Source organism: Camelus ferus, chromosome 14 (assembly GCF_009834535.1).
Source record: "Camelus ferus isolate YT-003-E chromosome 14, BCGSAC_Cfer_1.0, whole genome shotgun sequence".
Classification (NCBI taxonomy): domain Eukaryota; kingdom Metazoa; phylum Chordata; class Mammalia; order Artiodactyla; family Camelidae; genus Camelus; species Camelus ferus.
Window position 1 is genome coordinate 65057067 of NC_045709.1, and position 18715 is coordinate 65075781.

The 18715-nt window shown below is 35.1% G+C and overlaps 1 protein-coding gene and 1 long non-coding RNA gene across 2 annotated transcripts in view; both read right to left on the bottom strand.

Annotated features, from left to right (window-relative positions):
- Positions 1-18715, bottom strand: part of TDRD3 (tudor domain containing 3) — a 151130-nt gene that overhangs the window by 112706 nt on the left and 19709 nt on the right.
- LOC116668742 lies at positions 5318-14170 on the bottom strand. Its single transcript, XR_004325988.1, has 3 exons — positions 14161-14170; positions 8053-8057; positions 5318-5476 (listed from the first exon to the last, which is right to left on the bottom strand). It is a non-coding gene; the product is annotated as an uncharacterized LOC116668742 (long non-coding RNA).

Here is an 18715-nt window from a genome sequence, read left to right on the forward strand (position 1 = left end):
AAGACAATTTAAATGTATTCCCATATCTCTTGGCTGAATGGTGGTATCCCAAAAGATATGTTCATGTCAATCTCTGGGACCAGTGAATGTTACTCTATTTGGAAAAAATGGTCTTATAATTAAGTCACACATAATTAAATTAAAGATCTTGAAATGATTATCCATGTGGACCCTAAATCCAATGACATGTGTTCATATAAGAGAAAGGCAGAGGGAGTTTTGAGACAGACACACTAAGGAAAGAGACACATTTGGACGCACAAACTGGAGTGATGAGGTCAAGCCAAGGAATGACAGCAACCACCAGAAAGCTAGAATAGGCAAGTTAATTGATTCTCCCCCAGACCCTCAGCACACACCTTGATTCCAGGCTTCTAACAGTGTTAGGTATATCCCTGTAGTACACAAACACATAAATTGTGGTGGAATTCAGAAGGAAACACTTATTTGATAAAAACAGACTCATATATATAAAAGTTTCTGCAAATCTTTTCATTTAAGAATCAATCATGGCCAACTTATATTTCAAAAGATAGATTTCCCTACTTTATTCTCTTCAGTAGTCACTGTCCCTCAGTATCTGAGGGGGATTGATTCTAGGACATCTGCAGAAACCAAAACCCACAGATGCTCAAGTCCCTTATATAAAATGGCATCTAGAAATAGAACTTTCAGGATATACTCATGATTTTATATTTATATATCAGTTTATTCATTCTCATGTATCCATGTGTGTGGACTACCCAGAAACAACACATGACGCATGTAATAGTTATATCTTCATTAATCTAATCATAAAGAAGCCTTGATATGACTTTTAATTTTAAAAGAGCAATAAAACATTGTTTAATATCTGGCATACTTAAATTAGAAACTGTTATAGAATAATAAAATCTCAATTTTAAAAAACTGCAGTAACACTGATTTATAACATTACATGTTTCATGCATACATTATATTCCTACTTCTGTATACCCTACAGCATGCCCACTGCCAAAAATTTAGCTTCCATCTGCCACTGTAAGTTGATCCCACCTGTTCCTTCCTCTCTGGTAACTACGAATCTGTCCTCTACATCTACATGTTTGTTTTTTTGGGGGTTTGGTTTGTTCATTTATTTGGGGAGGGGAAGTGTTTGTTTATTTTATATTCCACATAGGAATTAAATCTATACACTATTTACCTTTCTCCATCTGATTTATTTCACCTACCGTAGCACCCTCAAGGTCCACCCATATTGTCAGAAATGGCAAGATTTCATTCTTTTGCATGGCTGAGTAGTATGTCATTGTATATACATACCACATCTTGTCTACTCATTCATCCATTGATGGGCACTTAGGCTGTTTCCATGTCTTGGATATGGTGAATGATGCCATGATGAACCAAGGGGTACAATATCTTTTCAAATTACTGTTTTTGTAGTCTTTGGATAACCCAGAAGTGGAAAAACTGGATTAGTAATGTTGAGCACCTTTCCATGTGTCTGTTAGCCATCCATATGTCTTTGGAAAAGATATCTATTCAGCTCCCTGCCCAGTTTTCACTAAGGTTTTTTTTTTTTTTTTTCTTAATTGAGTTGTATGAGTTCTTTATATTTCTTTTTCACTGAAGTATATTTCACCTACAACACTATGTTAGTTCCATGAGCACAACACACTGGTCCAGTATTTCTATATGCTACAAAATAATCAAGATAAGTCAAGTTACCATCTTTCACCAGTTACCACAATATTTTTGACTATATTCCCCAAGCTATGTATTTCATCCCCATCACTCATTTATTTTCTAACTGGAAGTCTGTACTTATCAATCCATTTCACTTTTTTTGCCCAAACCCTCACATGCCCCTCCTCCAGCAACCACCAGTTTCTTCTCTGTATCTATGAGTCTGTTTCTTTCTTGTATTGTCTGTTTAATTTTCTAGGTATTTATCTTTCCCTGTCTGACTGATTTCAGTTATCATAATACCAACGAAGTCCACCCATATTGTCACAAATGACAAGGCTTCATTCTCTTTTATGGTTGAGTAATATTCTATTGATTCTGTAAATCACATCTTTATCCACTCATCTACTGATGAACATTTATAATCCTTCCATATCCCAGATACTGTAAATAATGCTGGAATGAACGTAAGAGTGTACATATCTTTTCAAATTAGTGTTTTTTATTCTTCAGAAAAATACCTAGAAGTGGAATTGCTGGATTGTATGGTAATTCTATTTTTAATTTTTTGAGGAATCTCCATATTTTTTTCCATAGTAGTTATACCAACTTACATTCCCAACAACAGTGCATGAGAGTATAAGAGTATCCTTTTCTCCATATTCTCAGCAACACTTAATTGTTGTCTTTTTGATAACAGTCATTCTGACAGATGTGAGGTGATATTTCATCACAATTTTGATTTGCAATTTCCTGATAATTAGTGATGTTGAGCATATTTTCATGTGTCTGTTGGCCATCTGGATGTCTTCCTTGGAAAAAATGTCTATTCAGATCCTCTGCTTATATTTTATTCAGGATGTTTTTTTGATGTTGAGTTGTATGAATTCTTTGTATGTTTTGTATATGATGTTTGCAAATACATTCTTCCATTTGTAGGCTAGCTTTGCGTTTTGTTGACAGCTTCCTTCACTGTGCAAAAGCTATTTAGTTTGATGCAGTCCCATCTATTTATCTCTGCTTTTGCTTCTCTTGCCTGAGGAGACTAGTCTGAAAAAAATTTGCTAAGACCAACATCAAAGAGCATGCCTATGTTTTCTTCTAGGAGTTTTATGGTTTCAGGCCTTATGTGTAAGTCTTTAATCTATTTGAGTATATTTTTGCATGTCATATGAGAAACTAGTCCAGTTTGATTCTTCTGTATATGGCAGTTCAGTATTCCCAAAACCATTTATTGAAGAGGCTGTCTTTTCTCCAGTTTATATTCTTGCCTCCTTTGTAAAAAATTAATTGACTATGTAAGTGTGAGTTCATTTCTGGGCTTCTCTATTCTGTTCCATTGATCTGTATGTCTTGTTTTGTTCCAGTACCACACTGTTTTGATGACTGTAGCTTTGAAGCATAATTTGAATTCAGGGAGTGTGATATCTCCAGCTTTGTTCTTCATTTTTAAGATTGTTTTGGCTATTTGAGGTCTTTTCCATTTCCATACATATTTTAGAATTATTTGCTCTACTTCTATAAAAAATGTCATTGGTATTTTGATAGGGAATGCACTGAATCTGAACTGCTCTGGAGAATATGATCATTTTAAGAATATTAATTATTCAATCCATGAGCACAGTACATCTTTCCATTTGTGTCTTCTTCAATTTCTTTCATCAATGTCTTATAATTTTCTAAGTACAGATCTTTATCTTCTTGGTTAGATTTACTACGTTTCATTCTTTTTGATGCAATTGTAAATGTGATTTTTTTTTAATTTCTCTGGTAGTTTGTTGTTGGTGTATAAACACAACAGATTTCTGTATATTAATTTTGTAAACTGGAGCTTTACTAAGTTCATTGATAAGTTCTAATAGATTTTTGGTGGCATCTTTACAATTTGCAAGACAGTATCATGTCATCTGCAAACTATGATAATTTTATTTCTTCCTTTTCAATATAGACTCTTTTTATTTCCTTTTCTTGTCTGATTGCTGTGGCGAGAATTTCCAATACTATGTTGAATAAAAGTGGTGAGGGTTAGCATCCTTGTCTTTTTGTCTTTTCTAAGATCATTTCCTGATCTTAGAAAAAAAAAAATGCTTTCAGCTTTTCACTGTTGAGTGTGATGTTAGCTGTGGCTTGTCACATATGGCTTTTATTATGTTGAGGTATGTTCCCTCTGTACCCACTTTGTTGAGAGTTTTTAAAATTAACAGAAGTTGAATTTTGTCAAAAGGTTTTTTTATGCACCTATGTAAATGATCATGTAATTTTTATTGTTCAATTTGTTACTATTGGATATATTACTTGATTTGCAGATAACTGAACCATCTTTGCATTCCTGTGATAAATCCCACTCAATCATGGTATATAAGCCTTTTACTGTGTTGTTGAATTTGATTTAATATTTTCTTGAAGATTTTTACATCTATGTTCATCAGTGATATAGGCCTGTAATTTGTGTGTGTGTGTGTGTGTGTGGTATCTCTCAGTGGTTATGGAATCAAGGTAATGGTGGCCTCATAGAATGAGTTCAAAAGTGTTCCTTCCTCTACAATTTTATGCAATAGTTTGAGAAGGGTAGGTGTTAATTCTTCTTTAAATGTTTGGTAGACTTCATCTGTGAAGGCAACTGGTCATGGGCTTCTGTTTGTTGGTAGAGTTTTCTGATTATTAATTCAATTTCACTACAGGTCTCTTTATTCTTCCTGATTCAGTCCTGGAAGATAAGACACTTCTAGAAATTTACCCAGTGCTTCTAGACTGTCCATTTTATTGTTGTTATCACTGTTCATAGTAATTTCTTTTGATCCATTGTATTCCTGTGGTATCAGCTATAACTTCTTTTTCATTTCTGATTTTGTTTACTTGGGCCCTCTCCTTTTTAACTTGATGAGTCTTGCTAAAGGTTTATCAATTTTGTTTATCTTTTCAAAACCAGCTCTTAGTTTCCTTGATCTTTTCTATTGTTTTTCAGTCTTGATTTCATTTATTTCTGTTCTGATCTTTAGGATTTCTTTCCTTCTACTAACTTTGGGTCTTGTTTGTTGTTCTTTTTCTAGTTCCTTGAGATGTAAGTTTGTTTGAGATTAGATTTTTTTTCCTGTTTCCTGAGGTAGTCTTGTATCATTATAAAATTCCTTCTTAGAACTGCTTTTGGGGTGTCCCATAGATTTTGAATTGTTGTGTTTCCATTTCATTTGTCTCGAGGCAATTTTTAATTTCCCCTTTGATTTCTTCAGTGACCCAGTGGTTGTTTAGTAGCATACTGTTTATCTTCCATATGTTTGTGTTTTTTGCAGGCTTTTTTTCTTGCAGTTGATTTATAGTCTCATACCACTGGTTGGAAAAAACGCTTCATATAATTCTTAAAATTTATTGAGGCTTGTTTTGTGGCTTAACATGTGATATATCCTGGAGAATGTTCCATGTGCACTGAAAGTAATGTTTATTCTGCTGCTTTTGGGTCGAATGATTTATATATAGGTAGGTAGGTAGGTCGGTAGACAGATAATATACTAACATAGATATAGATATATACCTCTGTTTCTATATCTATATATCTATATCTGTATCTCTATCTATATCTATATATAGATATATATATATCCCACCTGGTCTACTGTGTTATTTAAGGCCAATGTTTCTTTATTAATTTTGTCTGGATGATCTGTCCATTGATGTAAGTGGCGGTGTTAAAAGTCCCCTACTATTATTGTTACTGTCAATTTCTCCCTTTATTTTGCTAATATTTGCTTTATCAATTTAGGTGCATCTATATTGGTTACACAATTTGTAACTGTGCTATGTTCTTGTTGGACTGATCCATTTATCCTTATGTAATGTCCTTTTTGTCTCTTGTCAGTCTTTGTTTTAAAATCTATTTTGACTAATGTGAGTATTGCTACCACAGCTTTGTTTTCATTTCCATTTCCATGAAATACCTTTGTCCATACCCATACTTTCAGTGTGTCTTTACATCTTAAATGAGTCTCTTGTTGGCAGCATATATATGGGTCTCATTTTTTAGTTTTTGTGGTTTTTTTTAAAATCCATTCACCCACTCTATGTCTTTTGATTGGAGTATTTAGTCCATTTACATTTAAAGTAATTATTGGTAAGTATATCTTATTGCCATTTTGTTAATTATTTGGGTTTTTTTGTTGTTGTTGTTGCTGTTGTTTTCTTCTTCATTTGCTGTCTTCCCTTGTGATTTGATGACTATCTTTAGGATTAAGTTTGGGATTCCCTCCCTTTTTCACATGTATTTATTATAAATTTTTGGTTTGTGGTTACCATAAGGGTTTTCTATAACAAACTATGTATATATACATGATTATTTTAAGCTGATGATCTCTTAAGTTCAAACTCATTCTAACAACCCTGCATTTTTATTCCCCTCACCATGTTTAATGTTATGACATCATATTTTAAATTTTTTAGTTTCATGTACCCCTTAACTACTTATTGTGGATATAGATGGTTTTCCTACTTTTGTCTTTTAACCTTCCTACTAACTTTATGAGTGGTTGATATACTACCTTTATTGCATATTTGCCTTTACCAATGAGATTTTTTTCCTTTCATAATTTTCATATTTCTAGTGTGATCTTTTCTTTTCACTAATAAAGATCCTTTAACATTTTCTGTTAATGCCTGGTTAATGGTGTTGAACTCTTTTAGCTGTTACTTATCTATAAAACTCTTTATTGTTCCTCCAGATCTGAATGATAGCTCTGCCAGGTACATTATTCTTGGTTGTAGGTTTTTCCCTTTCATTATTCTAAATATATCATGCTACACCCTTCTGGTCTGTAAAGTTTCCACTGAAAAATCAGTTGATAGCTTTATGGGAGTTCCCTTTAACGTAAGTAGTTGCTTTTCCCTTGCTGCATTTAGGAGTCTCTCTTTATTCTTAACTTTTGCCACTTTAATTACAATGTGTCTTGTAGTCCTCTTTGAGTTGATCCTGTTTGACATTTTGTGCTTCCTGGACCTGAATACTGTTTCTTTTCTCAGGTTACGGAAGTTTTCAGCTATTATTTACTGAAATAAGTTCTCTGCCCCTTTCTCTCACTTTTCTCCTTCCAGGGTCCCTATAATGTTATTAGATGTTGATGTTGACCAAGAATTCTCTTAAACTATCCTCAGTTTTGTTTCTGTTTTAATTCTTTTTACCGTTTTTCTGCTCAGTTTGAATGATTTCCACTACTCCGTCTTCCAGTTTACTGATCTGTTCTTCTCTCTTACTTAATCTACTCTATTCTTCTTAGTGTGATTTTTTGTTTGTTTGTTTATCTCAGTTATTGTACTCTTCAGCTCTGGTTCTTTAAATTTTCTAACTCTGTTAAACTTTTCACTGTGTTATCCATTGTTCTCCTGCACATATTTATAATCATTACCTTGAACTCTTTATCAGGTAGATTGTTTAGCTTCCCTTGGCTTAGTTCTTCTTCTGGGGTTTTATCATGTTCCTTCACTTGGAACATTTTCCTCTGTCATCTCATTCTGCCTAATTCTCTGTTTTTATTTCTATGAATTCTGTAGGTCAGTTACATTTCCTAATCTTGGAGAAGTGGCCTTATGTAGAAGACATCTTATGGGGCTCAGCCATACACTCCCCTCTGGTCATCAGAGTTGTATGTTCTAGGGGTTTCCCCTGCATGACTTGTGTGGGCTCTTCTGTAGCATGGGGCCAACTACTGTGGATGTACTAATAGGTGGGGCTGACCACAAGCCTGATTGACTGCTTGGCCTTGCCTCTTGCAGATGCTGCCCACCTGCTGGTAGGCAAGACAAGGTCCCAGCACAGCTGGCAGTAGGGCCCAAGTAGTCTTGTGGCTGGTGCCAGAATACTGGATGGCCAAACCAAGTTCTGGTACAGTTGGCTGTAGGATTCAGGGGGCCTGGGGCTGGTGATGGCCTGCTGTTGGGTGGGGCTGGGTCCTGGGACAGCTGGTGCAGTCAGGGTTGATGCTGGCCCAGTAGGGACTGGGTTCCTGCACAGCTGGCTGTTCAGCTTGGGGCAGAGGGGGTCTCAGGACTAACTCTCAACATTCATAAGCACAAAGTTATCACCATTTTCCAATGAAAACATTTTTCTTACTTTAAAGTTGTACAATGATGATATTTAATTAAATAATATAAATAACTAAATATGTGTATTTCTATTTTAAGAAATGGTAGTAACAATCCTAAAATGAATAAAAGTCAGACTGGCAAGAGGTCAGGTTGTTTGGGAAAGTATTATTCTAAAAGCATGCATTCACATAAACTGTATGTGGACAAAACTACTTTGTGAATCCACTTTTTAAACTTTTATAATTCAGAAAAATCTGAAACCCATATTTTTGTAGTATATTCATCATGTAAGTGCAGGTAATTTTAAATAAAGACTCGAACTTTGTTATTTTATCTGTTTAAAAAATCTGATATTTCATTGACAATAGATATAGATGCAAATATATTTCTAGTGTGTATAATGGTGCTCATATGTCAATTAGGTCACAAGAATTTGGTCTTTTACATGGCCAAAAACTTTAACAAAGGATTTTTTTTTTTTTTTTTTTTTGGTCTCCTTAAAGCTAATTCAGTCTCACGAATTCTTTTCTTCCTTCAGCAAATTTTTATTGGGACTTACTTGGCACCATAAGCAATTCAAATTAAAAGATCAGACTCACCTTCAAGAAGTCTACAGTACAGTGAACTGGTACACATGAAAACAAGAAGCTATAATAAAAAGAAGCAAAAATGTTCTAAGGTAACCTGTATGAATAAGATGAACTGGGCAGTTAAGTCTTCATGGAAAGATCAGAGTAGGCTCTAAGAAGGAAGTAGTATAATGGGTTGAGATTAAAAAGAACACAACCCTGCAACTAGGACACCAAATAAGTAATTCTCAGTTTTCCTTCTCATTGGCAACAAAACTATCAGTCATTTCTAAGAACGATAAACCTTGTATGACTGAAAAAAGCTCAGGGCTGTGAGATAGCTAAACAAATCGTAGTAGTCAAAAGTATATTCTATGTCCAAATTGTAGCATCAGAAATATATCTGTAACTGCAATGTTAAACTGGTGTATTGCATCATAAAGTCCGCAATAACTAAGAAAGGTATCAGCTGTGAATGTTACACCTTTCTCAACCGACAGCTTCCTTATTTGACAAATACGTAATTTCTTATACTCTCTGCCTTATTCAAGGAAGATCTTACTTATAATGGAGGCATATTAATACAACTTTAAGGCAGTTGATTATTATTCTACAAAATCCAGTGGTTAACCATTTGCTAAAATAACTATTCTCAAAATCAAATTAAGTTTGGCTACAAATTTTATTGATCTTTAAGAAAACCACAAGATAGGCTAATATAACATATTAAATGCTCTGAGGAGTCCTGAAATAAACAACCTGTTTTCTTTCTATTTTTTTTAATGCATAGTTAACTAGATAAGGGAACCTCACTTCCCATTTAGCATCCTCAGAACATGTTTTGTATTGGCATATTAGTATTTGAGGATTTAACACTATTTGTAATTCTAAAAGATTCAAAATAGTAATGTGTAATTTTGCTAAAACACAAATTTGAAGCACATCTGATGGATGGCTGCTTTGTGGAAATGAGTCAAAGAGCTTAGCCAGCCACCAGGTATCCACGTCTCAGTGCAGCTTTTCACAGCATTCTGCAGTGGTATTCACGGAGGATTTGGGCCACATCCTTCACTAATATCAACACCTACAGTAATCCCTTTAAACTGTATTGTAAGCACATGGCTATTTCTCTGTATTTCAAAATGAAAGTATTAAGTAACATAATATATAAATTAGGCCATATACATAATTAAACTCACGATGCCTTGGAGTGATAACAACAGCAGCTGACACTGCTTACTCTGTGCTCAGACTGGTCAAAGTGTACATTACTTAGTACATTACACTGGTCTAAATGCGTATTAACTTAGTTAATCCTAACAACTTTATGAGGTAGGTACTGTTATTATTAATTTTACAGATGAGGAACCTCAGGCACAGAGAACTTACTTAAGTTGCTCATGTACACACAGCTTACAAATGACAGAGCTGGCATGCTGACCCTAGGAGTCTGGCTCCAATCTATACTCTTGGTAATGACACTTGAACCCAGAGTTTTAAGACTCTGAAACCTGGATTCTGCACTAACTTACAGTGACCTGAGATAAGGAATCCACACTACTGTGCTTCAGGTTAGTCATATGTAAAATAAGAGAGCTGGAAGAGATCATCTTTAATGTCCCATATGGTCTGATTAAAGATTTCTGAAGTCATAATACATCTTATGTAGCTTCTAACAGCTACAGGTTCACCTTCCAGACCTGCTGATCCTTTTCCTCTGTTTCTTCAACTATTTCCTTGAAAGCACTTCATCATGCTACTATAACACTTGAATTTTAAGATTCAGGATAATACTGAGAGAAACTTTTCGTTTGAAAAATAATCCTTTCCTCAGACCTCTTTCTTTTTTTAACTACCACGTGGAATGTTTTTGGCTGCACACAACAGAAACTGGCCTGGGGGGAAGCAACACTGGAGGCTGACACCAATTGGAAAGCTACTGCATCAATCCAAATCAAAGATGATGATGGACTGGAATAGGGCAGTGACAAGGAGGGTATAGATTAGCAAAGGCAAGAGGCATTTAGAGACAAAAATCTGTAGTCCTTGTGATTCAGGGGAAATGAGGGGCAGTGAGAATGGATGGTGAGAATGATCGGTGAGAAGCAGTTTTGGGAGAAGGATGATGAGTTCAGTTTGGGGCAGGTTTGATTTGATTTGTCTGCGAGTCAGCCAAGTGAAAATGTCCTGCAGGTGGCTGATGTTCAGGAGAGTAGTCTCAGCTGGAGATAAACAATGGAGAGTTATCAGCATGGAAACAGAGATTACGGCAATAAAATACTATGCAGCCCAGAGCAAGTATGTAAGTGAGAAGAGGCGAGGCTCTAGAACAGAAACTTCTGGCATGTACTACCATCTGCAATACCTATGCAATGTGTGAATAAGGGACGACAAGCAAAGGAAGGAGAACCAGTCAAGGCACCTACGAGGCACATAAGAAGGTGACTACACAAAAGTTAGCCCCCGTCATCCATTCCAGCCTCATGCCCAGACATGTGAACACCTTGCCCTCACACAAACAAGTTACTCTGGACTACACTAAGTTACCACCTACTTCAAAACCATGTCATTCACCTTTACACTTTATTACTTTATTTTCCCCTTTCCCTTTACCTGAATTAAACACTTTCCTCACCCCATGTCCAACAAGTTTCTAGTCATTCCTCAAGATGCAGTTCGTAAGTCTCCTCCTCTCTTGACCTTTCTTAATCAGAATCAGACATCAACTGAACATTTTTCTCAGTCATTGCTCTATCACATTTTGTCAGTATGTTTTGTAACTTGTATAGAAGACTAGTCCTCTCCACTTTAGAGTTCCTCAAGATAAGGTATACTTAGCAACACGCTTGCCTCATTAGAAGTAGTTTTTTAAAAACCTGATAATTTGAACACATCTTGTGAAAGAGTATATGTAATGAAATAAATTTTAAATGAACTAGGTGATTTCTCTGAGCCTCCCTCTGTTTATTATCTGTAAAATAAAGGTAACAGTACCTTCTACAATGGGTTAAGGTTGAAGAATAAATGTCATAACATGTGGCAAGTTCTTACTCCAGTGCCTGGCTCATAGAAGAATTTAATAAATGAACCTTGAAAAATAAATACACAAAATCAAGCCTGAGAAAGTCTGGCATCAAATTATACCATCTCTATGTAGCTGTCATTCAGTTTGCCTTTTCCCAGATGAATTCCAAAATGCTGAGGCCCGCCCTACTACAGAACTCTGTAAGGTATCCCATTATTAATTTCTTTATTCAGGGTGGAAGCTAGACACCTTTGTTGTGTTTCACTCACTTGACAGTCTCCCTGTCTCATGACATTTCAATTTGGGCCTTTAACCATCACTGGCGTGAAACTTGTTGAAATTTTTAAATGTCAATTATTTAGTAGAGTAGAATATGGGTAGAGGATGGGTTTATATGTGAAACAAAAGAGGAGTGAGGAGAGGAGAGGCATGAGAGAAGGGGAAACAAGGTGGAGGAGGAAAATGGTCAACATTCTCTTGCCCTCCATCACTCAAAAGCAGACACTCAAACTCTGGCAACCAAATGTTTGCCCACATAAAACAGAAACAAAAACCAAAAAAAAGGAAAGAAACACGCACATACTGTTTTGTTGTTGTTTTAAGAAACTGAATGGTCTCTCTAGGAAGAGATAAGGTAGCAAGTATGAGTACCAGGTACCACAGAACAAATAAGCCCACCCCATTCTAGCATCACAGATCCTAAAGTGAGTTATTAAGTAATCCACTTAGTCAGAGCAAAGCCTGTCAGTCTAAAAGCCCCTCCCAGTGATACAGTTTTTCTCCTGGTTCATTGTAAAATGTTAACTAATAATCAAATACCATAGATAATTGGGGAAAGCCCATAACATGAAACAGAGACCAAGAATAACTAACAGGGGAAAAAATGGCACTAGAGGAAATAGAAATAATTCAGAAAGGAAGAGGATCTATGATTACTTCCCTCAGACAGAGTCAAGAATGAGAGCAAATAGAAGTAGACAATCATGAAAATTATTATAGCATCTATAAAAGAACAGGATATTATCCTATACATTAAAAATATTTACCAAGATCAAAAATCCAGTAGTAAGTTTGGAAAAAGCCAAAGAAATCTCTCAGGAAATAAAACAAAGAGAGGTTTCAATGCAAACCCTACCAAAATACCAATGGCATTTTTCACAGAACTAGAACAAATAATTTTAAAATTTGTATGTAAACAGAAAAGGCACCAAATAGCCAAAATAATCTTGAGAAAGAAGAACAGACCTGGAGGAATCATGCTCCCTGACTTCAGACTACACTACAAAGCCACAGTAATCAAAACAGTATGATCCTGGCACAAAAACAGACACATAGATCAATGGAACAGGATAGAGAGCCCAGAAATAAACCTACGCACTCATGGCCAATTAATCTACAACAAACAATGCAAGAATATACAATGGAGAAAAGACAGTCTCTTCAAAAAGTAGTGCTGGGAAAACTGGACAGCTACATGTAAAAGAATGAAATTAGAACATTTTTTAACACCGTATACAAAAATGAACTCAAAATGGATTAAAGATCTAAATGTAAGACCAGATACTATAAAACTCCTAGAGGAAAGCATAAGCAGAACAGTCTTTGACATAGAGAAACTGCAGCAATATTTTTTTGGATCTGTCTACCAAAGGAAATAAAAGCAAAAATAAACAAATGGGACCTAATTAAACTTAAAAGCTTTTGCACAGCAAAGGAAACCACCTACAAAACAAAAAGACCTACTGAATGAGAGAAAATATCTGCAAATGATATAACTGACAGTGGTCATAATGAGGTCAATCTCACTATTATGAACAGCTAGAACATAATGATCTTTCCCTATGGGTAAAATAAAGACTACATGACCATACTGTTTCCTATTCAGAACCTCCATGTCATGATTATCAAGAGATACATTCAAATGAATTTTACTTTGCTCAGTGATATTCCAGGGCAATGAGCCAGCTTTTGTTATTTCAAATTAAGAGGAGACCAAATCAATATTCTGCTTCAAGTGTACAAAACTTGTAATATTTAAGGAACTGTAAGAACAATTTTAAAAATTAAGTGGATGATCCATCAGTTATTAATTCCATGTTTTTTTTACTATTAAGAGAGAAAGTTCTAAAAAATTAGAAATATAGAAAAACACTGTGTTCCACAAAGCAGCATAAGACTATCTATCACTCTGAACCAAACACAACAATCTGGATAAACTACAAAATCACAGGTTTTTAAACCCATTTGAGAGCAGAGGCCACAGAGAGATTTATATGAACTAAACTCTAGAAAGTGGCAAGTCCTTCATAGGAGAAAAGAGACCCACAATTGTTCTATCTCTTCTAAAGAAAGAGGAATTTACCACACTTGGAGTAAAGAGAAATCAGCCAGACTTTCAACAAACATTTTACAGCCACATACAGTCTGGCTTCACAGGTTAAAATCCCAAGGATTTACAGCCACAAGCAAGTCTGTAATTAATAGCCAACTCCCACCCAGGTCTTCACCAAGTGTTCAAGCATTGTATGCCAAAAGTTAGGGTCCAGGTAGGGTGTGGAGGGGAGAAAGAAGAGAGAGAGAGAGAGAAGTTCATCAGAGGCACTCTAGGCTTTTAGCTACAGAAGGCTGAATCCAGATCAGGGCAACTGAGAAGTACCCTCTGAACACTTCAGGCTTTCAGATGCAAAAGACTATAAGCAGGACAGAGAAAGAACTTCGCATCTTCCCCAACCTTCCTCATTCCTGCATCTCTAGGCACTCCAAGCTTTCAACTACAAGGAGTGAGACAAGAGCTGAAAGAAACGACTATAAGGCTCTCCAGGCTTTAACAGAGGACACGGGCAACAGGGCTTACAGGAGGCATAGAAAGTAGAACATGAATCATGAATCTGAGAGTTGGGCAACAAAGCAGAGAAAAATAGATTCCCCACATTTTTATAGCTGGTAGCTTAGCTGTGAAGCAAGAGCAAATCTCTGGAAGCTAACAGTGCTCAGTTACCAGGTCCTGTTGAAAAGAAAATTGTGATCCCATCCTCAAAGCACCTGAAACCAGTGATGACCTGACTCAAACTAAAACTGAATTTAAAAAAAACCGACAGTAATCACCAATTTCATTACCTCAGGCTTCCCCACCACACCCACCCCCCAATCTAGAAGAAGGGCATGGAAACGTATATTATTTATTTCATTTTCTACAGTTCTTTTACACAAAAAGTCTAGCATGTAATCAAAAATTATATAGTATATCACAAAGCAAAAATATATATAACAATCAAGAGATAAAGTAGGCAATAGAAACGGACCACAGATGAATCAAATGTCAAAACTGGCAGGCATTATAATATAAATAGAAAGATCACATGGAAAAAACTGAACAGTAAGCAGGAAGAGATGAGGAATTTCAGAGGATATGTAAACTATAAAAAAAAGAAATAATAAAAATTAAAAATATAAGATTAGAAATAAAGAATTTCTAGATAGGTTTTACAGCAGATGTGACACAAAGGAAAGGATTAGTGAACTTGAATATAGTAAAAAAGGAAGTAGCTAATTAAAAAAAAGAAAAAGGTAGAAAGTTAATATAATAGAAAATCCAAGATTACAGAGTTTAACATGGAGTGTCAGTAGGGTCCTAGAAAGAAATATAAGTGACAATGAGGCAGAAGAAACATATTAAAAGATAACACCTGTATAATTTCCAAAGTTGATGAAAGATAACAAACCAAAAGATGCAAAAGTTCAACAAACCCCACAGTGAACAAACACAAAGAAAACTACAGCAAGGCACATCACAGTTAAATTTCAGGGGCAGTGGGGGATGGGGTGGATAATAATAAAGAATAAATCTTAATAGCAATGAGAGAATAAAGACACACTACATACTGAGAAAAAATAAAAGAAATTCTACTCACTTCTCATCAGAAACAATTCATTCTGGAGAAAATAAAACTATATTTTTAAAGCACTAACAGAGGAAACAGTCAGCCTACAAATCTATATCCAGAGAAAATATCTTTCAAAAGGGAAAGTGAAATGAAGAGATCCCTAGATAAAGGCTGAGAGAATTTCCCACTAACAGACACACAATACAAGAAATGCTAAAAGAAGTTATTAGGTCTTAAACAAAATGATACAAGATAAAACCACAGGAAAGAATTAAACCCGTCTGAAATGGTAAACATGTAGGTAAAAATAGAAAATCTTTTTAAACTACATTTACATACATATGCAAATTTCTTTGAGACTACAGATTGTTTAACGTCAAAAAATAAAAATACTGTGAAGGATATACACACACACAGGGATAGAACAAGACAACAGGCACACAGGGCTAATAAAAATTACACTGTTGTAAAATTTTTACATTGGTCATGAGGTACAATTATTTGAAGGTAGACTATGATTAACTTAAAAATTCATGTTGTAATATCTCAAAGAGCAGCTATTTTTTAAAAAATGACACTGAGAGGTATAGATGAAAATCAACACAGAGGACAAAATAGTATACTAAAGAATACATGCTACAACAAAAAGAAGGTAGAATAGGAGGCACGAAGAACTGGGATAAGATAAATAGAAAATTAAAAATGAAACTTGAGTGATTAAAATCAGCCAAAGTAATCATTATATGAAAGACCAAAATCAGCCATACCATTAATTATGTTAAATAATTAATTAAAACACTCCAGGCTTTCAACTACTAAAAGGCAAAAGAATTGAGAGAAGTCCCCTGAAATGCTCATGCCATTCAGCTACCAAAGGCAAGACTTTCAGAGAAAGAGAAGAAAGCATTCCAAGCCATTCCAGATCTTCAATGCAAAGTGAGGAGGGGGGCAGGAGGGCCAGAGTAGTAATTTGCATTCACACTTATGAGAGTGTCTATTCTATCACAACATTGCCAACAGAAAGTGTTGTCTTATGTTTTTTAAATTTTTTTTGCTACTGTTACAGGTGAAAACGGGTATCTCAATGTCATTTTAATTTCCATTTCTCTAATTACGTGTGAACAATTTTTCATGTGTTTGAGGGCCTTTTTTTTTTCTTTTTTTGCATGTCTTTTCACCATTTTTCTATCAGACTATTGGTCTGTTTTTGCTTAATTTTGAAGAGTTCTTCAAATATTAAAAATTGTGGCTCTGTGTCTGTTTTATATATTGTATCTTCCAGTTTATCAGTGTTTTGTTTAGTTTATGGTATTTTTCATCATGCAAAATTTTTTATTTTTATGCAGCAAATTTATTAATATATATATTTTTTCCCTTCAGATTTGAGTCAGAGTTAGAAAGCCTTTCCCTACACTAAGGTTGAAGAAGTCACCCATGTTTTCTTCTACTATGTGTATGATTTCAAGTAGATAGTAATCCATTTAGAGTTTATGTGTGGATGGTTTAAGACACGAATGTAATTTTACCTTTCTCCAAATGGCTACCGAGTTGTCCCAGTACTGTTACTTTTAGAAGCACATCTTCTTCGCAGTGCTTTGAGATGTTGCCTGTGCCAGTTATCCGTTTACTGTCTTTCAGCTCCAAGTTTACTTTTTGATGCCGGAAACCGTGGAAGTAAATCTGAGCCCTTTTAATATTTTTTCTTTGCCAACTGGCACTGTATTAAACTTTGCCAGTAGAGGGCACTGGGGACTACCAGATGAAAGAATTTTGCTTCCAGGTTCCAGTGCATTCGCTCAAGAGGCTCCATCAGGGAACAGTGGCCAGTAACATTACCCAGCACCGACCGTCCCTCAGGTGGTTGCATAGCGGAGGGACTCCAGTAAAACTTTTTCCAATGAACAGCTTTCCCTGACACTTTAGAAGGTAGATTTCCAAAAAGTTCCAAAGGAATGATTTCCAGCAAGTTCCGTCAGTGCAGGACCACAGTGACTTCTCTCCCATTCAGTACCCTCTTCAATGAGGAATGAATCTCAAACCTGAGGACATGGGAAGTTCTTCCTCCCTGGGAGCAGAAGCTGCTCCTTTTATCTGTTATCCTATGAAATTCTCTTTGCCTCTCACTAAATAAGTCCTCCTTATGCCAGTCTCCTGTTAGAGTTCATGAATCTTATAATAAATTTTCTGTTTAACTTGAGTTACTGTATTGGTTTCTCTCTCTTTATTGAAACCAGACTGATACATTACCTTTGTCATATTACTAAATTTCCATTGTTTGGGGGTCTAATTCTGGACTTTCTGTTCTATTTCCCCTTTCATGCAGCAGTTGTTTAAACAATTTTTTAATTTACAGGTGGAAGAGGCTGTTTTTGCTCTTGTTAGTAAAACCTAGTTTTATTGCATTGTAATCAGTGTTGTTTGTAATACTTCTACTTTATGGAAGTTACTGTTTTCTTTGTGACCTAATATGTAATCAATTTTTTCAATGTGTCATATTTTCTACTTTCAAGATATAGCATTCAGTATGTACCCAATAAGATCAACCTTATTGACTCTGTTGTTTAGATCTTCTTGCTCATTTTTTTTTTTTGGTCCACTTCATCTATCTAGTCATGAAAGAGGTATATTAAACTCTCCTATTATTGGTATGTTTCCATACGTCTCTGCATCTCCTGTGGGCTCTGTTTCCTAAAGGTAGTTGATATGCATAAATATTCATAAATGTAACATCCTAATTATAAGGTGTGGGTTTTAGCATAAACCTTCTCTATCACATTTAATGTTCTTGGACTTGAATTCTACTGTATCTGATATCAAAATCACTATCCTTGCTCTCATATTGTTTCCATTTGTCTGGTATACTTTTGCCCATCCTTTTATTTTTCAGCTATTATGAATCACATTAAGTATGTGTCTTATAAATACCATATAGTTGGGTTTTGTTACATGAACTAATTTTTTTCTTTAATCTTTGAGTAAAGCTCATTCATTTTGATCATTATGATTGTTATGTTTGGCCTCAATTTTATCATCATATTCTATAAACTGTGTATTTTGTTTTTTTAGCATGTTTTCCATTAGTTAATTAATGGGAAACTAATCCACAGCAATTAACTCTAAGATATATCTTAGTAAAACTATTATACTTCAAAGATAGTAATTAAATCCTTAAGGCTTCATGCAAAAACCCTAATAACTTAGAAAGACAAAAGAATTATACAGCTGACTTTGAACAATGTGGGGGTTAGGGGTGCCAACTCTCCGTGCAATTGAAAATCCACATTTAACTCATAGTCAGCCCTCTATATTTGCAGTTCTGCATCTGCAGATGGTGTAGTATCACTGTAATATTTATTGAAAAACAATCTGTATATAAGTGGACCCATGTATAAGTAAACAACAACCAATGTTGTTCAAGGATCAATTGTATAAGCTATAGTAACCTTACAACTGTGGATTAATTTTTCAAGGTACTAGGTATACTTTCAGTGTGTGGATTC